Raw genomic sequence first — 26,680 nt, 5'->3', positions numbered from 1 at the left:
GTTCTAACATCCTTTAGTAATGATCCTGTAACCCAAAGGAGCCCCCTCCTTCCCAAGCAGCATTTGATTACAGGGTTTATTACAGCAATAGGAAGTCACCAGGAGGTTTGCCTTTCCTGCCCTTGTTTAGAGTTACAAGTCTTCACTGCCCTGTCCAGCTTTGTGGTTGTTTTCTCTTGCTTTTTCTTCATTTTGGTGACACTCATCACCAACTGAAGGCATCTGCTGGCACACTACCTTTCCTTTCACATAACCAATGTCTTTCAGATATTCCCGTTTATTTACTTAGTGTCCTAAATGTTTTCAATCATGAATGCAGGGGGTACATTTTATTTTACTTATTCCGACAAGATTTTATTTTGATTCAGAAATACGGGAGTATTTTCAGTTCTTGGACATTGCCGGTTCACAGACACCTCACTGCTTCTTTATTGCATCTAGTTTACTGTCCTCCATCCTCTTATTTTTTTTTAAGCAACTTCTTCACATCTGTCTTCAGATGTACATAACCTGTTGTTTAGTGCATATAACGAAGTAGTCATTTCATATATAATATTTTATTCTCAAGATCTTATGCTAATTCTTTACCTAATGCCCCTGCTCAATTTTGATATTTATTAGCCATAGATTAGAAATGTACATTTGGCCTTAATTTTGCTAAGTATTTTGTTGTCTATATCCATTATTTCTTGACTTGCAATAGTTTGGGATCTGGTAATATTTCTTCTTTTTATGGTCTCTCACTCATTTTATAAAAGATAGGGAACTCTCTTGCTTAATTATTGTCCTGTAAAGAATGGCACCGTCATTGGAGTTTTACCTACACTTTAAACTACAATTGCAACCTTTTATTTTTAGTGTGATGTGATGTGTGTGTGTGTGTGTGTGTGTGTGTGTGTGTGTGTGTAATATTAATTTTAGTGCTTATATCCACATCCTTTTTTTAAGGTTTATTTATTTATTATGTATACAGTGCGGTACCTGCATGTACACCTGCAGGCCAGCAGAGGACATCAAATCCCATTATAAGTGGTTGTGAGGCACCATGTGGTTCCTGGGAATTGAACTCAGGACCTCTGGAAGAGCAGACAGTGCTCTTAACCACTGAGCCATCTCTCCAGCCCCTATCCACATCCTTTTACATGTTGTTGTTATCATCATTTTGTTTTTGTTGTTACCGCTTGAAAATGGCCCTTTCACTTACGTAGCTAGGTCTGTGATTTTTCCATATCCTCCCACAGCCAGGTTACAACATTCAGATTTCTCTGAGTTGTTCTTGGCAGGATTTGTTTTTCAGCTTTCTTTTCACTGTGAACTTTCTGTTTCAGGTCCTAGACTTCTCTAAAGGAAGGAGTTGCCATATCCAATTGCCCTTCCCAATTGAAACGCTTTGACCTCGTCTCTCTTCTTCTGCAGGCATGGCTAAAGCCAGAGCTCCAGGGAACCAGTCACTGGAAGATTTCTTTAAAATGTTTGTCAGCCCCTGTGTGAATATCTTATCTTTTATTTAATCATTTTGTCTCTGTTTTTAAAACTCCATGCTTGTATTGATTTTTTTCCCCATGGTAAATTTCAATCTAATTTTAGTCATAATATGCTTTTTAAAAACACCATTAATTCTGCTTGTTGGCAACAAACAGAACTTTACTAAAGGATGGTGGACCTTTGTGACCTTCTGTGAGGAAAATATGACAGATGCCATATTCATTTCGTTCTCTAGATGCTAGCTCGGGCTAAGCACTCCCAAATCTATAGCAGTTAGCGTTACTCACAAAGGCAGCCTGCAGCCGAAGAGCGTTTGTCCTCCAGAACAGACTGACCTTTGCAGAATAAGTGATCTGAAAATACTTTGTGTATTTATAAACTATTGTTCATACCCAAATGATGTGTGGGATGCACTTCACCAGCCCACCCTGCTCTCAATTCTATGTATTCTGACTGCTGACATACTGCTGAGGGTAGGCTTAGGCATCTAGAATTCAGTTTCTAATTTTTCTGTTCCAGGTTGCTAGTATGAACTGTAATGAATGTTTTCGACAGTCACCACACTTCAAAAGTATATTATTACCTCAAAACTTCACTTGGATGAAGCGCTGTGATGGTCAAACGAAACCCATGATTTCCCTCATTTGGGGGACCTAACACATGAGGAAGTTCATTTGGGATGTGGCTGAGAAATCGGGTTTGAAGAAGCAAAAAAGAATTCCTCTCCATCTTTTTACTGGTCTAGCTTTTGACCTAAAGAGTGTAAGATGCCCTTTGCATCATCACTCTGGGCTTTCTTTCTCTTCCCTGCCTATCCTGCAGACATACAAAGCATTTAATTCAGAACACATCAGACTCAAAGAATACAATGAAAAGGCAGTCAAGAGAGATTCCTGAGATGTTCAACACACACACACACACACACACACACACACACACACACACACATATTTATGTGTTCCTGTACACACTCCTGAGTCTACATACATACAAATATGCACACACATCTACACAGCACATGCACAATTCTATGAGTACCCACACACACCTGAGAATGCATACATATGAACATGTACAAACATCTTCACATAACACACACACACACCCCTTAAAAAATGAGCTCTTAATGAACATGATGTGTTTTAGAACAATGTGAATGTGTATGAGGTTTCTATGGCATGTACATACTATGGGATGTATTGTCCAGTGTGTCCAGTGGTATGTAAGTATGTCTGTGTGTACATGTGTTGGGTGGTATATGTATGTTTCTATGTCATATGTATGTGTGATACATATATGTGGTATGCATATGTGATGTGAAGAATATATATTGTATGTGTGTATGCCTATATTCTAGGACATAATTGTGTTTGTTTTATGTGTAGTGTGTGTCATGGTATATTTGCAGTTAGTATACATGTATGTGTAGTAGCTGTGTATATGCTATATATGTATATGTGTCTGTGATAAATGTGTCAGATATATGTATATGAGGTGTATGTGTAGGTATGGTATAGAGTGCGACATGTTTTCTTGGTGGTATATGTAGGAATACATGACATTTGGTATGAGGTACATGTTATGTATGATTTATGTGTGCCTGTATTGTACATTTGGTATATATGTGGTTTGTATGGTACATATGTGCTGTGAAGGAAGTGGGGTGTTAATATGTGTTTGGTAAATATGTGGAAGTGTGTGATATTCATGTGGTGTGGTAGTCAGGTATATAGGTACTATTCCCTGAAGAGGTGCTGTTCCCATTCCTTGATGCACTGTGGTCTCTGACCGCCTATAATGAGAAACTTCTTGCTCTTTCTCTTATTTCCCCTGTCAGACCTGGGAGTGGGAAACACTGTCCAGGGTGCTATGGAGAATCTTGGGCACTGAGAAACTAGGTGAGACAGGACTCATAAACTGCCCCCTAGAATCTAGCAGCATCACAAATTGGTTTGTGATGCTCTCTCCCTCAAAAATATTACATGATTTATTATAACAGCTTCATCTTACAGATAAGGTGCTTAGCTTCTAGAAATTGTAGCATATTTGGTATAACTTCTCCAACTTCTTGGTTAAAAGGATAATAACTTACCTTCGATAAACATCTACTTGAACTGTACTTGCATTTCAGTAATGAAGAAACGATTATTGTTTGAACCTTCAACTATGATGGATTGAATTCGGCAAAGCTTGATAATATACACACCAAATGCACCGAGGTAAAATTGCTTCCAAGTTGATAAACTGAAACAAATGAATTTAAACTTGAACTGAACTTTAACAAAAGCCATTCATCTCATTTTGGCCATAATTTACTTTTTAAAAGGACAGAATAGACATCATCATATTCTGGCTGGTGACAGGCTGAGCCGTTTCTGTTTACAAGGTCAGCAAGCTTCCACTTATTCACAGAGCTCCCCTGCCTTCTCATGCAGCAGCAAGGATGCGGTTTCGCTTGGAGAAACAAAAATATAAAACTTGAACTTAAATCTTCTATCAGTTAGCATTTATGGTTTTGGCTCTCACATTTCACTCAAAAACTAAATTTGACAATACCTACACGTGTTCAGGGTGGAGGAATAGGTAACCTTCAGTAAGGGACATCAGAATGAAATGTTCTAAAGGTCTTACTTTGAGCTTGGTCTAAGATAAAAATATAAAGTATTTTAGCATATTTCACATAGGTAATTAAAATGATTAAAGTGTGAGATTATCTTTCAATTTTCTGACTTTAAAGCATGACTGAAGATCCAAACTTTTACATTTAAAATAATTAAAAATAATTACATCATTCCCCCTCCTTCCCTCTCACTAACCCTTCCCATGTTCCCTCTTTCCACCATCCCAACTTCCCTTCAGATTGATGGCCTCTTTCTTTGATTATTACTGTTATATAGATATAAGCACATATAAACATGTAAGTACAGCCTACTCAGTCTGCTTAGTGTGACTTGTGTAATTTTTCAAGGCATACCACCTGGTATCTGGTAACGAAATGGGGATTCATCTCTGGAAAAGACTGGGGATTCAAGTCTTCTTTAGGCAGCCATCTTGAATATAGCCTGCCTGTCTTTTCTTGGATGCACAGTCTCACTGGAAACATCCAGTCTTTCAGCTCTATGGGCTTTCTACCCTCTCTTCCATGACGTTCCCAGGAAGTGTGCTTTAAATCCACGATCAATTACTCTGTGCATTTTGATCACTTGTAATTTTTCTGTAATGGTTTCTGTTTGCTGCACAGAAAATGTTCTTTGGTGAGAGGTGAGAGAGATACATTTATCTGTGGGTATAAGGATAAATATTTAGAATGCTGTTAGGAGTTATGCAGTCTTGTAAAGTGTCAGTAGAACGTTTCTTCTAGGATCCATGAGCTTGCTAGCCCCAGGGTAGTTGGCTAGGTTTCCAGTACAAGGCATGATTTCCATCCTGTTGAGCAGACCTGAAGTCCAATTAGCTGTTGCTTACGAAGATAAGTGCCAGTGTTGAACCTTCAGGGATATCGTCATTGTTCTGGTCCAAAGGCATCACAGCTGGGTAGGGCTGTTTATTGCCTCCCTCCCTTGGCTGCTTGCTTGGTACTTTCTGATATTATAGAAACTAGACCTTAGGAAAGAGGCCTTTAGGTCAGATCCAGCTAACATTCTCTTAGTCCTGGGTCCAAAGTGCAATGTCTTCAGTAATATTGACTTACCCTTAGCCTCTGGAAGGTAACCCCAGGCAACAGCAATAGCCTATACTGTTTTGGGAGTTTCTTGCATTCCCCTGACCAACAAAAAGGTGTTTCTAGGTTTCTATGCCTGTTGTGGGTTTTTCTTGTTGTTTTGCTTATTTATTTACTTACTTATTTATTTATTTATTTATTATTTTTTGGTTAGATGAGCACTGTCAGACCAAGTGACCTAACTTAACTTTGGGGTGTGTGTGTGTGTGTGTGTGTGTGTGTGTGTGTGTGTGTGTGTGTGTCCCCATCCTAGTTAGGGTAATATTGCTGTGATAAAGCATCATGACCAAAGCAACTTTTGGAGGAAGGGGTTTCTTTGACTTATATGTCCATATCACTGTTATCACGGGAGGAAGTTAGGGAAAGGAACCAGGAGACAGGAACTAATGCAGAGGCCATGGAGAGTGCTGCTTACTGGCATTCTCTTATGGCTTGCTCATCTTGCTTTCTTATAGAACCCAGCACCACTCACAATGGGCTGGGCCCTTCCACACAAATCACTAATTAAGAAAATGAATCTCATGGAGGCCTTTGCTCAATTGAGATTCCTTCCTCTTGGATGACTCTTGCTTGTGTTAAATTACATAAATCTAGTCAACACTTCTCTCTCTCTCTCTCTCTCTCTCTCTCTCTCTCTCTCTCTCTCTCTGTGTGTGTGTGTGTGTGTGTGTGTGTGTGTGTGTGTGTGTGTGTGTGTGTTTTCTAACTTAGTGGAACTGTTATTTATAGACACTCTCCTTGTGTTTCTCTTTCTCTTTTTTGTATTTGCATAAGATGGCAATAAATATATCTTATTATCTATCTGCTTCATTAATACTTTTTTCTTTTTTATTTTTTCTTTTTTACATATACATTTACACTATTACACATATATACAATAAACTACCTTCAGAAAGAAGAACCATGAACCAATCAGGAGTTATATAAAATGTTGCGTTCATAGTGTTTTGGCTATTTGTATTTGGCAACCTTGAAAAACATCTTTCCTATCTTGGTGAGTCTAAAATTTTGAATGTAAATCAGTATCTTCCATATCTCATCTTTATCAACTTAAAACATCTCTCTAGACCTAAAAACATCTTAACCCCTAAACAACTAAGCTTAATTGTAAAGCTAAACTATCTGATCTTCAACCTCATCAGAGACTTGAGGAGGAATAAAATTAATTATCTGAGTAGATCAGAAGCACAGGTTAGCACCTTCTAAAATGAGAACATGACAGTTTTTTGCCTGAATAGCCACCCAAAACTCTCTATAACATTAGGGCATCATCTTCAGCCTTCTAGACCAATATATCTGACAGCCATATTTGTGAGGCAGGAACTATTGAGGACTTGCTTACTCTGTCTTGTCAGAGTTTGGCTATTGACTCAGCCTGCATCCAAGCTTGCCCATTTTTAGGCAGAATTCTATTTATGGAAGAAACTAGCCCATTTTGCCCAGTGGCTTGTATGCCACATTTGAAGCCATCTCCATAAGGAGGTTCATTGATGCTCAGCATCTTCTTTGAGGTAGCCTGGGCGTTCCCAAGTGTTAACTTGTCTTGTTGTCAAAGAATCTTTAAAATAATAAAAACATCTTTAAATGTCATATTCTGTAGAGCTGTGAGGTTTTTGAAGACCTTATCTAACTATTTTACCTTATCTATCTACAGAATCATATCTATCTGTTAAATCTAAGATGTATATTCTTATGATAAAAATAGACTAGTAATTGACATGACCATGGTTTGATCAACTAAAAATTAACTTGTATTGTGTTTTTCTTTTTCACCTTCACATCACCTGTATCCTGCTACTTTCTCTCTCAGATTCCCTCATATTCCCTATTTACTTTCCTCATTTCTGAAATCACTCCACATTATATATTCCCATCTGAAGATTCGAAGCTATGAACCAGAGATGAGAGACAACATGTAGTGTTTGTCTTCTGGGTCTGTGTCATCTACTTAATATAAAATTTCCTAATTAATCCATTTACTTGAAAAAATACATGCTTCATTTTTCTTTACAGCTGAATAGCATTCTATTGATGTTCCACATTTTCACTACCCATTCATCTGTTGGTGGTTATTTAGGGTGCTTCCATTCCTAGTCTTGTGTATAGCGCAGCAGTGAGCAAGGCCAAGCAAGTATCTGTGTAGTAGGATGCTTAGTTTTTTTTAGCACATTCCAAGGAGAGCATGCAGCGTAGCTGGATCCTATGGCAGATTTATTTTTCAGCTTTTTGAGGATTCTCCATATAGTTTCCAGAGTGGCTGCACCATTTTGTATTCCTACCAATAGTGAATGAGTATTCTTCTTTCCCTACATCCTCCCCAGTATTTGTTGTCAGTTGTTTTGTTGGGTTTAGCCATTTTGACTTGAGTGAGATGTGCTCTCAAAAGTTGTCTTATTTTCTATTTTCATAACTGCTAGCAATGAAGAACACTTTATGAAATATTTCTTAGCATTTTGATTTCTCTAATGAGAACTCTTTGTTCAGATTCCTGGCTCCAGTCAGGTTATTTGCACTCTTTCGTTTTTAATTCTTTATTTATTCTGGTTATTGATCCTGTCAGGTGTATAGCTGCAAATATTATCTCTGACTCTGAGTTTCTTTTTCACTTGCTTCTTTGCTTAGCTGTACAGAAGCATTTTAGTTTTATGAAGTCCCACTTGTTAATACTTGGCCTTAGTTCCTGGACAAATGAAATCCTATTCACAAAGTACTTGTAACATACAGCCTATGTGTTCTTCTAGCCATTTTAGTGTTATGGGTTTTTTTTTCTCTTTGGTTTTTTTGAGACAGGGTTTCTTTGTGTAGCCTTGGCTGTCCTGGACTCGCTTTGGAGACCAGGCTAGCCTCAAACTCACAGCGATCCTCCTGCCTCTGCCTCCTGAGTGCTGGGATTAAACACATGCACCACGATGCCCAGCTTTGTTATGGGTTTTAAATTAATGTCTTTGATCTACTTAGAGTTAATTTTTGTGTCAGGTGATATATATGGGTCCAGTTTCATTCTTCTCTATGTAAATACTCAGGTAGCTCAGTACTATTTGTTGAAGAACCTGCCTTTTTTTCAGTGCATGTTTGTATCTTTTTTGTTAGCTATTAGATAGTTGGACTTATATGTGCTGAAGTCTGTGTCTTCTATTTTGTTTCCTGGTTTATGTGCATGTTCTTATGACAGTACTATACTGTTTTCATTTCTATAGATTTATTATTTATTATGAAATCTGAACTAGATATCCCTCTAGTATTGTTCTGTTTTGCTCAGGATTACTTTGCTTAACTGGGGTCTTTTCGTACTCTGTATTAATTTCAGGATGAGCTTTTCTATTTCTCTAATGAATGTTGTGCTATTTTGACCCAAATTTCATTAAATCTGTAAATTGCCTTTTGGGGGATAGTCATTTTCACAATATTAATTCTACCTGTCCATGAATATGTGAGATCTTTCAATTTTTTGGAATCTTCTTGGCAATCTCATTCTTCAGAAATTACATGTTTTCATCAAATTTCTAAGGAGAAGTCTTTCATCTCTTTAGGCTTAGCTGGAGATATTTTTCTGCCTTTAAAGTGGTTGCAAATGGAAGTATATCCATGTTACTTTCTCAGCATGTTTGCTATAGGTGTATAGAAAAATATCAATCTTTTGATGGTTTTTATCCTGCCCCTTGGCTCAAATTGTTGCTAAATTTTAAATATTTTCTGGTAGAAAATTTTGCGTCTCTTGTGTATAACATATCACCTGCAAATGGGGACATTTTGACTTTTTTTCTTAATTGTAGCACTTTAACTTCCTTCTTTTGCTTATTGTTCCAGCTAGTGCTTCAAGAACCATATTAAAAGGGAGTAGGGGCTATGATTGTCTCGTGTAGCACAGTGTATTTTCATCATATCAATCCCTCTCCCAATTTTTCCCAGAAATCCATCTGGCACTTTCTCACAAAATTGGGAATAACTCTTCCTCAAGAACCAGCTATACCACTCCTGGGTATATATCCAAAAGATGCTTCACCATTCAACAAAGACACTTGCTCAGTTATGTTCATAGAAGTTTATTTGTAATAACCAGAAACTGGAAACTCAAGTCCAAGTGGATCAAAGACATCAACATAACACCAGATACACTAAATCTATTAGATGAGAATTTTGAGAAGATCCTTGAACCCATTGGCACAGGAGACAACTTCCTGAACAAAACACCAACAACTTAGTCCCTAATAACAATAATTAATAAATGGGACTTCTTGAAACTGAAAAGCTTCTGTAAGGCAAAGGACACTGTCAGTAGAAGAAAATGGCAGTCTACAGATTGGGAAAAGATCTTTACCAATCCTACATCTGATAAAGGGCTAATATCCAATATAAGTAAAGAAATAAAAAAAAAACACTAACAAACAAAATAACCCAATTTTAAAAATGGGCCACAGAGCATTCTCAACAGAAGAATATCAAATGGCTGAGAAGCACTTAAAGAAATGCTCAATGTACTTAGTCATCAGGGAAATGCAAATCAAAACAACTCTGAGATTCCATCTTACACCTGTCAGAATGGCTAAGGTCAAAAACGTAAGTGACATCACATAGAATTTTATTTGTAATAACTAGAAACTGGAAACAACCTAGATGTTCCTCAACCAAAGAATGAATAAAAGAACTGTGCTACATTTATGCAATGGAATACTACTCAGCTATTAAAATAAAAGAAATCATGCAATTTTCAGGCAAATGGATGGAACTAGAAAAGATCGTTCTAAGTGAGACAACTTGGTCCCAGAAAGATGCACATCATATGTACTCGCTTATAAGTGGATTTTAGCCATATAGTACAGGATTAGCATCCTACAATGCACAGACCCAAAGAAGATAAATAACAAGGAGGATCCAAGGGAGGATGCTTGATTCTCACTCAGAAGGAGAAATAAAATAGACAGAGGTAGTAGTTGAAGAGAGGGAACAAGATAGGAGAGGGAGCATCAGAGATATGAGAGTGGAGATCAGACCTTGGGAGAACAGAGGTGGGAAGACGGAAGGCCTGCAGAGAAAAGTGAAACTGTGAGGCCAATGTCAGGGTAGGTTCCTCGGAGGATATGAGGGGGACTCTAGCAGAAACTCCTGCTAGAAGTGGCCGTAGAAACTGAAGAGGACTTGGCCCAACTAGATAAGCCTCCTAATAGAGGGAGAAAAACACCAATTCACCACAAAAACTTCAACTTAAAGTTTACGCTGCCTAAAAGATGTGCAGAGATAAAGATAAGCATAGATTGAGGTAATGTCTAACCAATGCCTGGCCCAACCCAAGGTCCACCACATGGGAGCAAACCAACCCCTAACACTACTCTGCTGTGTTTGCAGAAAGGAGCCTAGAGGTGTTGCCCTTTGCTAGGCTCCACCCAGCAGAGCCTCAAAACAGATCCTGAGGCTCGCAGTCAAACATTGGGAAATGCGTAAACAGTCTTGTGGAAAAGGGAGGGGAAGGAGAAAAGGACCTGGAGGTAACAGGAGCTCCATTAGAATACCATGAGATCAGAATAACCAGCTCCCAGAGGGGCTTGCTGATACTGAAGCACCCATCAAAATCTGTGCGTGCACTGGACCTAGGCCCCCAACGCAGATGTAGCCAACAGGCAGCTCAAACTTCATGTGTGTCCTCTAATAACGGGAGCAGGGGCTGTCTCTGACGTGGACTCTGTTGTCAGCTTTTTGATCACTTCCCTGTGGTGGGACTGCCTTGCCAGGCCACAGGGGAAGAGGACACATTCAGTGCCAATGCAACTTGAGGAGCTGGGGTGGATTCTGAGAAATAGGGAATGGGAGAAGGGGAAAGGGGGAGAAGGAGAGAGGGAGGGTGGGACTGGGAGAAGAGGAGGTGTGGGCCTACAGCCAGTTTGTAAAATGAATAAAAATACAAAATAAATAAATAGACTGACTAAACCAAAGTTTCTACTATTGTTATACGCAGCAGCATTAAGAAAATATCTATCTGTGTATTCATGTGTTCTACAAAGATTTGTGATATACATACTTACTAAAACCCACAATGCCAAAGATAATTCCTGTTTTCAGGAAAAGATGACTGAGTGGAAAATATGTTAGGTGGGAAGACAAAGGAGAGAGCAGCTTAAATGTCATGCAGAGGTACTAATAATTTCCTTGTAGGAAACAGATCCCCAAAGGATAGTTTTTGTTATAAATTACAATGTTCCTCATGTGGATTTTGCAAGATATGTTTTCTGAAAACCTTTAGACATTATGGTTCTGTGAGCTTTGCAGGAAAGAGAGTGGGGCAAGCAGTATTAAGTGGCGGTCCTGAGTACTGGACAAGGAAGCCCCCATGGGAAATGAGAAGCACTCTGTTGGGTTCCTGGCTGACCACTGGAATGGTAGACTGAAAAGGGCGTCTCCTGCACTGGTGTCACTACCTAAGTAGAAAGTATCCCAGGACATGCAAATAATTTAAACACCTCATATGCTCGCTGTGCCATGCTTCTGAGGGACTTGTCTGACATAAAAAGGCAATCGGAGCATTATTGAGCTGTCTTCCCATACTTGGCCCGTTCAGTACTACAGTTGGATCAGCTTTTGCATAGTTACAGAATTGAGACACCATTACCACAATTGTTGACCATGCCATCACCTCAAAGAGAAGTTGTTTTTGTTTTAGATATCAACTCTCAGCTCAAACAACCATTTTCTTTCTTTTGCTTCTGTTGGGGTATGTATGAATCTTTTTCTATTCATATACAAGGTACCCAGCACTTGGGAGGCAGAGGCAGAGGCCAGCCTGGTCTACAAAGAAATTCCAGGATAGCCAGGGCTACAAGAAACCCTGTCTCAAACAAAACAAAACAAGTCATACACAAGGCATATAACTTAATAATGTGCTATATATATGTGTGTGTGTGTGTGTGTGTGTGTGTGTGTGTGATTGTGTATGTGTGACATAGTCCACTTTGCTTTTTTAATGGTGTGTGTGCAGATATTTGCTGGCAAATGTGGAGATTATTAAAATGTTCAGGGTTCGGTTCTTGCCTTCCACATTGTTGAGGTACAGTCTCAGTATTCTTCTCCTGATCAACATAATTTAGGGTATTTGACCCATGAGCTGCTGACTCTTCTGGCTCTATCTCTCTTCTCATGGTAGGCCTGCTGGGATTGTTGTTGTTGTTGTTTTTTCACATGAGTTCTTGGAATTAAACTCAGGTTTTCTGGCTTTCAGGAAAAGCAGTTTCCCTGCTAAGGCCATCTTTGTAGCCCCACAGAGCTAACCACTTGTAAAGTTTCAGTTTTGTAGGTTGAAAAGATTTTGGAGATTGGGCACCATATTGTGGCTTCAAGTAATGATATTTACCATTGATTTATAATTTTCTTAGAGTGAAGCTCTTAAAGGCTCTCTCCCTCCTTCCCTAACTCCCTCTTTCCCTCCTTCCCTCTCTCTCTCTCTCTCTCTGTCTCTCTCTCTGTCTCTCTTTCTACACACACACACACACACACACACAGAGAGAGAGAGAGAGAGAGAGAGAGAGAGAGAGAGAGAGAGGGAGAGAAGGGGATGTAAGATTTTTTTCTATAAGGATTGTCACTACAGTACCATTCATCATGGAGAACTCTGGAAAAATCCCTGTGTTTAACAATTCTGTATACAGATCATTCTATAGAACAAGTGTGATGAGTCTAAATTGATTGATCCCATTCATTAAAACAGTATTTAGAAAGAGTTTAGCTGATTTTTTAAAAATGCTGTCTATGATGTTAAAGAAAATTACTAATTTGTACATATGTCCTGATTTATACAAAATTGTACATACACAACATACGCATTACAGCATAAAAATACAACATGAACATTTTCCCACATAGGAAATACTCCAGAAGAAAATAAAGCAAATTGCTCATGTTTACATTCCTTTTCCCCCCAATTTCCTCTAGAAACACGTTAAGTGTGTGGAAAAGGAAAACAGACATTAAAAAATATGAATCTATTATAATTTGTATAATGTGCTATTGTTTGTCATAACAATTCAAATTTTAGAAGCTTTCTGTAGTGGTTAATACTGACTGTCACTTGACAGAATCTAGGCTCACCTAGGAGACAAATCTCTGCGTACCTCTATAAAGGTGCTTCTAGATTGAATTAACTGATATGGCAAAACTTACCCTAAATGTGGGTGACAGCATTCCCTGGTCTAGCGTCCTGAAATCAAGGAGAGAACAAGCTAAGGGCCAGTATTTCCGCCTCTCTGCTTCCTGACAGGAAGCCATTGAAGAGGCTGCCTGGTTCTCCTGCTGCCATACCTTCCTGTCATGGTGGACCACACCCTAACCTACAAGCCAACACCAACCCTTCTTTTCTTACGCTGCTTTTGGCAGGTGCTTTGTTATAGTAAAGAGGAAAAAGACTAACACACCTTCTCTTGTCTGAGTTGTCATCCCTGAACATGTGAGAGAATGTTCCTGAATTGCTGTCATGAAAGAACATTTGCTTCTGAGTCAGAACCTGGCCAAAACCAAGTCTATACTTTTCCTTTTATGTAAAGACAAATGGACTCCAAGGACCCTTACATGCCCATATTTTGATGAACTGGTTCCCCCATAGTATTGGCAGTGCAAGGGAAAGGCTTACTCTCCACTCAATACATACAATATCTACACCCAGATTCCAAATGGATCAGGCACAGAAGGACCTTCAGGCAGTTCCACACTGCACTCTGAGGTGCCCAAAGTTCAGTCCATTGTGTGGACTCTAGTGGCATCAACCTACCTTTCTCTGAATCAAATTTACATGTGGCCCAGACTTCCAGTGCCGAAAGGACAATAATGTCTCAAGAATATACCTTGAAATTTCAACAATATGTTTGCCTGAGCATAGCCTGGGTAATAACTACACTACTTGCCAGGCCCACATGGATGGAGGAAATCAATCAAGGCCTCACCCCAAAATGAAGAGCTATAGGTAGCCAGTGGCTACATGAGAGGGAGAACCAGTTTTCTTCCTAAACAAACCTCCTGATAGGTTACCGAATCCAAAATGGTCAGCCTTAAATACATACACATATCAATACACCACTGAATGGCCTCAATATATTGCATGTGTATGTGTGCCTGTGTTTCACAATAACAATTAAAAAAGAGGTCACGTGTTTGAGAGGGAATAAAGGGAACACAGCAGGAATGGAGTGGGTGAAGGGTTCAATATTATGTAAGTATGGTACTCATGGATGAAGTCCTCAGAAATAAATAATTTAAAAAAGATGCACAGATGCAGGTGCGCTAGACTAGTGTTCTTGAGGTTTCTTTTTTTAAATATATTTTATTAATTTATTCATATTACATCTCAGTTGTTATCCCATCCCTTGTATCTTCCCATTCCTCCCTCCCTCCCGCTTTCCCCTTACTCCCCTCCCCTATGACTGTGACTAAGGGGGACCTCCTCCCCCTGTATATGCTTATAGGGTGTCAAGTCTCATCTTGGTAGCCTGCTGTCCTTCCTCTGCGTGCCACCAGGTCTCCCCCTCCAGGGGACGTGGTTAAATATGGGGCACCAGAGTTCGTGTGAAATTCAGACTCCACTCTACACTCAACTGTGGAGAATGTCCTGCCCATTGGCTAGATCTGGGTAGGGGTTCGAATTCTTGAGGGTTCTTATAATCTCATGGTATGTGCCATCATTAACAAATAGACAATGACAGATTTTTAATGTGTTGTTGTTCCCAAAAGGAAATTTGTAGAATAGAATGAAGATTATGACAGTGTCACCAAGGTTTTTGTTTTGTTTTGTTTTGTTTGTTTGTTTGTCTTGTTTAATGACAGGGCTTTCTGTGTGTAATGTTCACTGTCCTTGGCTCACTTTGTAGACCAGGATGGCCTTGAACTCACAGAGATCTGCCTGCCTCTGCCTCCCCTAGTGCCGGGAATACAGGTGTATGCTACTGTACCTGGCTCTGTGTCACCAAGTTTATGTTTAGTGGTGAACTATAGTCATTGCATTTATTTTTTTTCTTCTTTGCTCTGAACCCCATTCTGATCTTGGATGTAGGCCTCCACGTAAATTAGATGCTGAGATGACAGAAAAAGATGAGACCTTACTAGAGGCAACGCTTGCAAGAGCAGGTCTAAGATCAGCACAGGGTCAGGGGACCACTCAATGTTTCTGCCTTTTGCCGCTGACTGTGACAGTTATGTGTTACTTTCCAATTCCCAGGTGAATAGTGCAGATGTGGATATCCTGCTTAATGTTTGTATGGTAAGGAACATGCTGAACGCTGATCTCAAATCACACTGTACAGTGGCTATCCTACACGTTTATGTTAGTTACTAAAGTTATATTTTCCCACTTGATTAAAGGCTCTTGGGAACACGGAGCATCTCTGAACTTCTGCTGAATTGCATCAAAGAATATCTACCAATGAGAGGTAATTTTCATTTATCTCTATTTTTTATTTTTTTTCTGAGATACATGAGAGTCAATGGTGGTTTTCCCCAGCATGACTTTTACTTTATTCCTTCTATGAATTTTAGCTGTTTTAGTTTATTGGAGGTTAATGCCTTATCCACTTTTTGCTATCCCATTGGCCGATCTAACATATTCTTGAAATAATTCAGACCCAAGACTACGGTCTTTCCTCTCATGTGTTCTTAATAATACCCTTGGACATGTGTTCACTCTTCTGACACTGGTCTTCTCATTCTCTCAGCCTCATACCTCCTTTAGTCCTCCTTTCTCACCCTGTTGAGGGAACATCCTCATTGTCATGCCTGTGACCTCATTATCATCAATGACTGTGTTGTCTCCATAATCTGAGCTCCATGCCTCTAGTCTCTTTCAGTGATCTCTCTTCATTGAAATCACCCAAGCCGTCTTACTCATGCTCAGTCACTCTGTCACACTGGAGACTACTGCCACCAACTATACCTGCAGCTGGTCAATCTATTTGTTGTCGTAATAACGCATCTTGGTTGATCACTTTACTGTCCAGTCTTCACTTCTGTGCCACACATTTTCTCCCTACAATATGCCATTGTCGTCTCACTCTTTTGAAAACTGCCCCTTCCATGGTAACTTTTGATGCCAATCTGCCAAGAGCCACCCTGTTAAGGGAGCTCACTAGGCATGTGGGCTGTCTAGGAGGTGAGCTGGTGTTTGCAAAGTTTTGTACCACGATGCACCTTCAAACTGATTCCGGCTTCTGACATGCTGTCAGGAGCCATTGATTTGGGGAAGTCCAATAGGCATGAGAGATCTCTGGAGGTGATCCGATATTTGCAAGGTGTGTATTGTAATGTACCCCAGAATTGCTTCCAACTTCTGACTACCCTGTCAATTGTGCCTTGCTGCTTCTCTCTAAAATCTGGCATTAGAGCCGGGCATGGTGGCACATGCCTTTAATCCCAGCACCCAGGGAGGCAGAGGTAGGTGGATCACTGTGAGTTTAAGGCCAGCTTGGTCTACAAAGCGAGTCCAGGAGAGCCAGGACTACATTCATGGCCAGCCCGGTCTACAAAGTGAGTCCAGGATAGCCAAGATTACACAGAGAAACTCTGTCTTGTAAAACCAAAAGTAAATATATCTGGCATTGGTGTCAACTGTTATTTTCTGGGTACTAACTGGCTCAGATTGAGCAAACTTCCTACATGATCTGGTTGATGATGTACTGTTTGTTATTCAGATGACTTGATACCTGATTATGGAATTCCTGATTTGATTAAAATAGTTTTAAAAGTTAAAGTTAGTTTATGGCTGCAATAAATACCTTTGTGGACCTCCAGATGCCTCACTAAGGATAGCCTTGTAGCAGATTTGTGGCTTCAGATAAGTCTTGACTCCGGATGGCACCACGAATCTGGTATTTTTATCATAAATATAGGCAAGTTTGTTTAAACTTTTCACGAACCTATGTGGAATGAAGTTACCTAGAGATGTCTGAATTTAGTCTGTTTCTTAGAATGAAAGACAGATAAAAATTATTGTTCTGAGCTCATAATGAACTAAGAGATAGCTGGATAATGTATAGTTAGGTCCGTCTTAATTGATAAGTCGTATACTCTTGTAAGTTTCAGACCCTATTAACCTTAGACCCTGTCAACCTTCGTCATTCTGAACTCACTATGAACTTATGTAATGGATATATATCCTCCACAGTTATGTGGAGAGCAGGGACTAACTCTGACATGAGCTCTGGTGCCCCATATTTGACGACCTCCCCTTGGTGGGGAACCCTGGTGGCACTCAAAGAAAGAACAGGCAGACTACCAAGATGAGATTTGTTAGCCTGCTACTATAAAGTGGGGGAGAAGATCCCCCTCAGACATGGACCTAAGGGAGGGTAGTAGGGTGGGGGTGGGAGGGTAGAAGGAATGGGAGGATATAAGTGATGGGAGAACAATTGAGTTGTAATCTGAATAAATTAATAAAAATGACAAAAAAGAAATGTTTAGATTTAAAATATGTAATCTGTTATATTTTAGAATTTATCTGTTTTTGTAATTAATTGGACTCTTGACTATGAGGTAATTCCCTTTTCTCAGAAGTATAAGTATGGTCTTCTACAATAAACGGTGCTGAAAATTGGGAAGCTTGACATCAGTTGAAGTTGAGATGCCTAATTTCACCACCTTTTCTCTTGAATGTATCTGTGTGAGTGGTTTATTTTCTATCTCTTTCTTGTTTTTTATTTCCCTATAGATTGGCAAATAAGGTAGTAGACTCAGGGCCATCAGCCTTCTACAGCTAATAAGCCAAGTTTACACTAGCTTACTGGAGATCTTTGCACAGAGGCATATCTACAGATCAAAGAAGCTGCTTTTACAGCCTCAGCCATAGGAAATTTGTGGTCAGTTTAAGTTCTCCTTGGCCGCAGTACAGCCAATCATTAGAGAAGAAACCTTGGACTCTTTTTCCCTTCCCTCCTTTTTCTTTCAATCCTGATCACTTGCCTGAGGCATCAGCTATGGCCCCGCAAGAGGTAAAGCGAACTGGAAGGGCATCCACATCCAGCCCCAGAGACCCTACCCTGGACCTCAGCCTGGACCTCTTCAGAGCAGTAGCCAGGCATTAACACCAATCACCAGCTCAGTGGTGCTTTCTGCCTTCATTTTATGTACCCCTTGCCAGTGCTTGGTAAGAAGGATTGTATGCTCTTCCTTAGCTCTTTCCTCTCGGCTTCTATGGGATTACCTGATCTTAGAGTCTCTTTGTGTGTTTGTTCCCAAATAACAAGCCAGATGTGTGGTATGGTCCTTGGATTTCTGCTCATCATCAGCTGTAGTAGTCCTGTGCAATCTTACTTGGCTTGATATCTTTAAGTATGTCTGTATTACCATGACATTTACCTTTTTTCTGAACTAGACTCTCCATTAAAGCCTAGAAATATCCTGTGTAGGTATTAAACATGGGGGAGGGATAGCTGTTTATCTCACCCCGCCCCCCAGACTTGTTCCTTTCCATTTTGTTTGCCATTAATGAATTCATTTCCTCCTTGCAGTTGCTCGTGTCCCAGAAAAGAAGTAATTCTCATCTCACCTCCAACAAATTCCATGCATTCTGTCTCTTGAATCTGGCCATGCTTCCTCATTTCCATGGCAACCTTCCTAGAACATAAGCTACCTTATGGATCCCTGAATTGACTCAATAATGTTTAATTTGACTTGCTTTCTTTCTGTCTTCCTTCAGTTTGTTTCCAATACAGTAGCTCTTGAGTGATCTAGCAGGACACAGCAGATTGCATCTCTCTATCTGGAACTGTCCAGAAACTTCTCCTTGTACTTCACACTAACTCTGAACATAGATCCTAGCCAGTAACTGACTTTATCTTCTGTCCTCTCCCCTTTACCTAGTTCTGCCTAGGCCCTTTCCAGTTTCTTTCAAGTATCCAAGGTTTGTGGCTCCTGGCATCGCTGCACTGGCCTTGTCCTCTGCTGTTTGCCCTCAGAGCTTCAGCCACTTGCCTCTTCCTGATTTCCCAGCTTCATCCATTCACAAGGGATGTTCGCAGTGCAAAGGGTCTGGTGAGAGAGACTAAAATGTTTTTGGTTTCAGAAACAAGACAAAAATCTTCTTATCCTACTTAAATTTCTTAGTGTTTATAACCCCAAATGGGGAGTTGCTTGTACTCTGGCTCTTTTTCCAATCATTAGTCAATAACAAATACATACATACACACTCCATATGTATAGCTTTACTTATGTACTTAAGTTATGTAATTTTGTAAGTTTTCCATAAATATCGACCATAAAATTATTACCAAATCAAAATAACGAACATATTTATCATCTTAAAATCTCCTTCTATATTTTCTTTGTAATCCTTTTTAATCCCCACTCTACTTGGCACACAGCAACTGCTGATTGTTTTCTTTATTTTAATCTCAATTGAAAACAAATTTCAGACAATATATTCTGATCAGCTCCCTAACTTCTTCCATATCTTTTCCACCTTTTCCATCCATGCAGCTCTTTCCTTCTCTCGCTTTTTAGAAAACAAGCAGGCAAACAAACAAACCAAAACAGGTTCTAATAAAAAAAAAAACACAAGAAACACACACATATACAATCCATGCAAACTCTAAAACCATAATATATAAGCAAAAGTCCAAATAAGACAAAAATGATGAAACAAAGTGATATGAGATTAAAAGCCTACAAAAATACCATTGAGTTCATGTTGTGTTGCCCATCTACTGCTGGGCACGAGACCTGCACTTAAGTGTGGTTAATGTATGCAGGGAGACTTGCAGGAGAAAAACTAATGGTTCCTTTGTGTGTGCCTATTAATCAGGACAGCTTTTCGACTAAGGATGGAAGTCTATGTTCACTTCCCCGCTCAGCACTGAGACCCTTCGTGGCTCGGACCTGTGTAAGCCCTTTGTGTGAACTGCCACAGTTTCTGTGAGTTCATTTGTGTGTCAGTTCCATTGTATCCGAAGACAGTTTCCGTGGTATCACCTGTCCTCTCTGGCTCTTAGAATCCTTCTACCTTCTCTTCTGAAACCTTAGCTCTGAGGGAAGGGGTTTGACTGAGTTTCCAAAATCTATCATTCTCTGCACTTTGTCCAGTTGTGGGGTTTTGTCTTAGTTCCCCACACCTGCAGTTCCATCTACTTGGGAGGCTGAAGCAGGAGGATCACTTGAATCCAGGAATTCTGGGCTGTTCAGACACACACACACACACACACACACACACACACACACACACACACACACACACACACACTGTTCAGCATCAAAATGGTCACCTCCCAGGAGTGGGCGTTAAGATAGAAGCCAAAGATTTTTTTTTCTTTTTCGAGACAAGGTTTCTCTGTGACAGCCTTGGCTGTCCTGGACTCCCTCAAACTTATGGAGATCCACCTGTCTCTTCCTGGGATTAAAGGCTGGTACCACCACTTCCCAGCTCAGAAGCCAAAGACTTTTATCTTTTATGTCTTATTTCTGAATTTTCCTTTTTTGTTTTTAATATTCCTCATTTCCCTTTGTTCTCCCTTTCTTATATATTATTGGAAACAGAGTGTCAACAGCTTCAGATTTATATAACAAACCCCAGGAAGATCTTTAGCCTTATTTTCTCTGAGATCAAGTTCAAAATTCCTAGAGAAATGTACCAACTGGTCAGTAGAACACATTGTGAGCTCTGACTGTGTGAAGTGCTATCTCTTGGAATGATTTCCACAGCAGACCCGTCTACATAAAGGCATTTCTTTGTTGTAAAAAGGAATTTACCCCCAAAGAAGGCCTGGGCATATAAGGCTGACTGTATTTGAACACCTGTACCAGGTGGAGGTTTGACTTTACTTGAAGTCTGAGGTGACAGCTGAGACTGTCTTAGAGGAACCCTTCCCAGCACCGTGCTGTTAAAGTGTATATCTTAGACCTTTGCCAAGTAGTATTCATTCTTCTCTTCTTGAAGTCCATTTCTCTTGCAGAGATCACAGGTTCAAATTCCAGCACACATATAATGGCTCACATCTGTAACTCTAGTTCCAGAGGACCTAGCATCTCTTTTGGCTTCTGTGGACACCAAACATGCCTGTGGTAGACATACGTGCATGCAGGCAAAACACTCATACACAAAAATAAAAATCTAAAAAAAATGTGAAAAGGGTAGATAATTTGACCCCATCAAATTTGCCTTAGAGCCTAGTGTTTCTTTAATGATCTTGAGATTTGTTGTTGGTCTTGTTTTGACTCATCTCTACCTTACACTTTCCATTCGTTTGCCTCAATTACACAATCCAAAATTAAGTGCAATGCATGGATTAATTGTATACAGTGTTTACTTCTAAAATTGGATCCTAATTTTTTTTACTCCATATGGTAGTTAAGAGACCAATCTCTTTAAATAAACATTTCCTTATCTCACCTAAGCATCAGTTTCTTTATTTTTACTGGGAAGACTATGACACATATTTCCTATCATTTTGTGATATGTGACTTTAGAGAAAGCAAGTGACTGGATCACTAGGCATGAAATGAATATTTGTTATTATTAGTATAAATGTAATTATTGACACAGAAAATTGTGTAGCATTTCCTTATAAGTTACTGAGACATAACAATACCACAATAGCCTCATGCTCTTACTTTATGACATCAACACCATAGCTTATAGAATGAAGCATAAACTAGACAATATTCGCATGTATATATGTCTCCATATATATAGGGCTATCAGATTAAAGACAAGAATGTTCTTATAAGTTAGATATCTATAAGGAACTAAAAGGTTAACAGAAGCTTTAAATGTCCAGAATATTGACAGCATCAAATGCTAGGGAGGGTGCCACACAACGGGCTCCTGTAGACTATAGTCACCTTAGGACAAAGCTTGGCAGTGTCTTCTAAAATTAAACTGTGATCTGGCAATCAAACTACTTGGAATTTATGTGTACACACACACATGCACACATGTACACACATGCACAAAGCATTCTGACAGGTTGTTTTGTACAGTTCTATTCATGATTGCTAAAATCATGAATTTAGAAGGAACCAAGCTACCCTTGAATATGTGAATGGATAAGCAACCTGTATCATATCCTGACGTTGAAAATATTCACTGCTAAAGGGAAGTAAGCTATCAAGACCTGAAGCAAGTAGGTGCATATGATTTTTTGAAGTGAAAGAGGCCAATTTGAAAAGACTTTCATCATTTGTGATTCCAACTACATGACATTCTGGAAAAGGCAAAGCTCGGAGACAATGAAAAATTAGTCTTTGTCAGGTATTCCAAGGTGGTAAGGCATGATTAGGTGGGACACAGGAGTTTTAGGGCTGTGAAACTACTGTTCGACACTAGTGTGGTGTATCATGCCTTTACACATTTGCCAAGAGCACGGAATGTACAGCAGCATGGTGTATGCAAATGTAAACCATGCAACTAGGTGATAGCAATGCATCCTTGAAGGCTCAGTTGTTGCAAACCAGGTGCCATGCTGCTGTAGACATTGGGCTTGAGGGCAGTTATATACACCAGGGCAGGAGGTATGTGGCAGATCTCCACACCTTCCTCTAAATATCACTGTGAATCCAAAATTGTTGCAAAACTAAAGCGTTATACAAAATATTAAAAGTTATTTTCCATTGATGGCTGAAGAAGTAGCGTCATCTCATCTGATCCTACCATGTTCCAACTAGTAACTGTTCTGAGAGGACTGAATACTTTGTGAAGGCTTCCTTCCCTCACGGGAAGGGCATTGTGTAGACTGGGCGCTTACAAACTCCACCGGCTAGCATTTGGACAGTGCCTTCACTGTCCTTAATACCTTATTCATTTATTTATTTTTATGTTAAGGGAGACGTTCTTACTCTAAAATACTCTAACATAAATCCAGTTAGAAAACCTCACTGCCTTAAAGAGTATAATATTACTAAATGAACTCTGGGAGACTTCACTTATAAAATCACATATTTTTTTTTAAACCAGAAATCAGAAGATTTCATATCTGGGGGAAAACATTAACATTAAGTGTGCTGTTTTGACATCAGTGACAGAACTGATTCCCTTGATAGGCCTTTGAGTTCATCGTCATTGTATATGTTCTCTTAAATTTATGTCCGGCAAGTAAAGGCACACAGCTGGCCTCAATGTCAGGCAGCTGTAAGCCTCCTCTCTCAATTGGCCATGGGATCATGAAGGGAAACAGTTGCTACTACAATACCCTTGTTGTAAGCCATTGCTTGGTGGATATTAAGTATATTTTTAGCTAAGTTCTGTATTCTGTTTCCATGCTTCAGTGGACTTACTGAAGCGGAACTCCGCTGTAAGTTTAGAAACATTTGTATTTGGCCGGCTTTTTCTGCAAAATCTGAAATACTTATAGCATCTTGGTTACCCACCTGAGAGATCATGTAAAGGACAAAGCAGGGAAGTCATAGTTCCTGCTTTATTTTTTATATAGTTTATTAATTTATTCATATTACATCTCAATTGTTATCCTATCCCTTGTATCCTCCCATTCCTCCCTCCCTCCCGCTTTCCCCTTACTCCCTTCCCCTATGACTGTGACTGAGGGGAACCTCTTCCCCCTGTATATGCTCATAGGGTATCAAGTCTCTTCTTGTTAGCCTGCTATCCTTCCTCTGAGAGCCACCAAGCTTCCCTATCCAGGGGATGTGGTCAAATATGGGGCACCAGAGTTTGTGTGAAAGTTAGACCCCACTCTCCACTCAACTGTGAAGAGTGTCCTGTCCATTGGCTAGATCTGGATAGGGGTTCAAAGTTTACGGCCTCGTTTCTAGTTCAATCCATTTGTCCATGAAAGTCTGCACCTACCAGGAAATGGGGATAGAGGTGAAGACATCCTATTGAGACTCTAGATGAGGAAAATATAGAGGATAGGCAAGTAGGGGGACCCAGAGAGTCCTAGAAACCTACAAGAAGAACATTATGATGGCTAGATCTGAGCCCAGGGATTCTGCTTGATCTAAGGCACCAACCATGGACAAAACGGGCAGTCATCATCAAACCCCTACCCAGATCTAGCCAAGGGACAGAACATTCTCCACAGCTAAGTGGAGACTGGGGACTGACTTTCACAGGATCTCTGGTGCCCCATATTTGGCCATGTCCCTTTGTGGGGGAGGCCCAATGGCACTCGGAAGAAGGATAGAGGACTACCAAGAAAAGACTTGATACCCTAGCACCATATTCAGGGGGAGGAGGTCCCCCACAGCCACAGTCATAGGGAAGGGGGATTGGGGTGAAAGTGGGAGGGAGGGAGGAATGGGAGGATGCATGGGATGGGATAGAAAATGAGATGTAATAGGAATTATTTTTAATTTTCAATAAAAATGTGTAAAAAAAAAAAAAAAAAACAAAGTTTACGGCCTCTATTGTCCTTGGCTGGTGCCATAGTTTGAGCAGGACCCCTGGGCCCAAATCTGCCTGTCATAATGATCTACTTGTAGGTTTCTAGGACCCTCTGGGTCCTTCTATTTCCCCGTTTTCCCTTGATTCTCTAACCTAGAGTTCCAATAGGAAGTCTTCTCCTCTGTCCCACTTTCCTGGTAAGCGAAGACTTTCTTGGGACATGCCCCTTGGGCTAGTGTCAAGATATAAGTTTGACTCTTTCTGCTTCTGGGTTAAATCACTCATTATGATCATTTCTAGTTCAATCCATTTGTTCACAAATTTTGGGAATTCCTTGTTTTTAATAGCTGAATAGTATTCCATAGTATAAATGTACCACAGTTTCTTTATCCATTCTTCTACTGAGGGACACTTAGGATGTTTCCAGGTTCTGGCTATTATGAGTAAGGCTGCTATGAACATGGTTGAGCAAATTTTCTTGTTGTGTACTGGAGCATCTTCTGAGTATATTCCAATGAGTGGAATAGCTGGGTCTTGAGGGAGCCCTATTCCCAATTTTCTGATATAGCGCCAGATAGATTTCCAAAGTGGCTGTACTAGTTAGCATTCCCACCAGCAATGAAGGTGTTCCTTTCTCTCCACATCCTTGCCAGCATGTGGTGTCGCTTGAATTTTTGCTCTTAGCCATTCTGATGGGTGTAAGATTTCAGAGTTGTTTTGATTCGCATTTCCATGATGACTAAGGACGTTGAGCATTTCTTTAAGTGTTTCTCAGCCATTCGATATTCCTCTGTTGAGAATTCTCTGTTTAGTTCTAAGCCCCACTTCTCAATTGGGTTATTTGGTTTGGTTCCCGCTTTATGTGGTGAAAACTCTCTTTGAATCTTTTCTACCACAATTGTATTATGCTTATCTCTTATCAGACCCCTAGCCTGGGCATCTGGAATATGGAAACCAGGGCCTCCTTTAAACTGCTGTTGTGGCAATCTACAACTGACAACAGACAACACATGCTGAACCATGTGCAGACTCAAGATGAGCACTGAATTATGGGACACAGCCACATTTAAGACACCCTCGATTATAGCATTTCTTATTCTTGCCTCATTTCCTGGGAGTTGTTCCAAAATAGCCTCTGGTCATGTTCTCTGTTCAGCAAAGTGTAAGAAAAATATTGTGTGATCTCTGGAATCATGCTGCCTGCTTTACAGTCTTCGAATGATTTATTTAGATGGTTTGTCTTTTTCTCACCTCTTTAAAAGTCAGGGGCAGCATGAAGCATGCAGAGAGCACTGTTTGGTCATCACTTTCCATCTCAGGATACTCAGTGTTGGCTAACAAGCTTGCATGCTTTGCTCAGACTGCCTTGGCGCTGCCCTTTCTCACTCATCCTGCCTTCACTCCCTGTTGTTCCAAATGCTAACAATGCAGTCATGGGGATACTTACTGAGAACACATTCATGAAACTAGTTGTAGAAACTGCAGAAGACTCTCTATGTGAGATTCTGTGGCCTGTCAAATCATGGCTAGAAGGCAACCTGAACTCAAATTATCTAGGATATGTATAGAAAAATGTAGAAAATTTCCCAAATGATATCATAACTGGCGAGTCTTTCCTCTGAAGAGAGGAGTAAGCTAGCTTAAGTTCTGTGAGCACACTCATGCATGCCTGCATGACTGCATGTGTGTGTGTGTGTGTGTGTGTGTGTGTGTGTGTGCATCTGTGTGTGTTAGTTATAATATAAAGTAATATACAGATAAATGAGAAAATAAGGATATGAGTTGTTCCGATGACCTCAGTCCTACCCAAGCTTTAGTTATGTGAATGTAATGCTAAAAGGTCAAGAATGCTACGGGAATTCCTTGTTTTTAATAGCTGAGTAGTATTCCATAGTGTAAATGTACCACAGTTTCTTTATCCATTCTTCTACTGAGGGACACTTAGGCTGTTTCCATATCCTGGCTATTATGAATAAGCCAGCTATGAACATGGTTGAGCATATGTCCCTGTTGTGTGGTAGTGTACCTTCTGGGTATATTCCAAGGAGATCTGACTTTCACACAAACTCTGGTGCCCCATATTGGGCCATGTCCCTTGGATGGGGAGGCCTGGTGGCACTCAGAGGAAGGATAATAGGTCACCAAGAAGAGACTCAATAACCTATGAGCATATACAGGGGGAG

The 26,680-nt window shown here is 40.0% G+C and overlaps 1 protein-coding gene across 4 annotated transcripts in view; it reads left to right on the top strand.

Annotated features, from left to right (window-relative positions):
• Nucleotides 1-26,680, top strand: part of ST18 (ST18 C2H2C-type zinc finger transcription factor) — a 329,266-nt gene that overhangs the window by 166,140 nt on the left and 136,446 nt on the right. Inside the window, exon 2 of one of the 4 annotated variants that reach the window (XM_084784733.1) lies at nucleotides 15,539-15,606. The exons of the other annotated variants lie outside the window; for them this stretch is intronic. The gene's annotated coding sequence lies outside the window, so the exon portion shown is untranslated. The remainder of the gene's footprint in view (nucleotides 1-15,538; nucleotides 15,607-26,680) is intronic. 4 annotated transcript variants of the gene reach the window in all.

Source organism: Acomys minous, assembly GCF_964271855.1.
Source record: "Acomys minous genome assembly, chromosome: 1".
Taxonomy (NCBI): Eukaryota; Metazoa; Chordata; class Mammalia; order Rodentia; family Muridae; genus Acomys; species Acomys minous.
The sequence above is the reverse complement of the archived record's forward strand: the minus strand, read 5'-3'. Positions and strand labels throughout refer to the sequence as shown.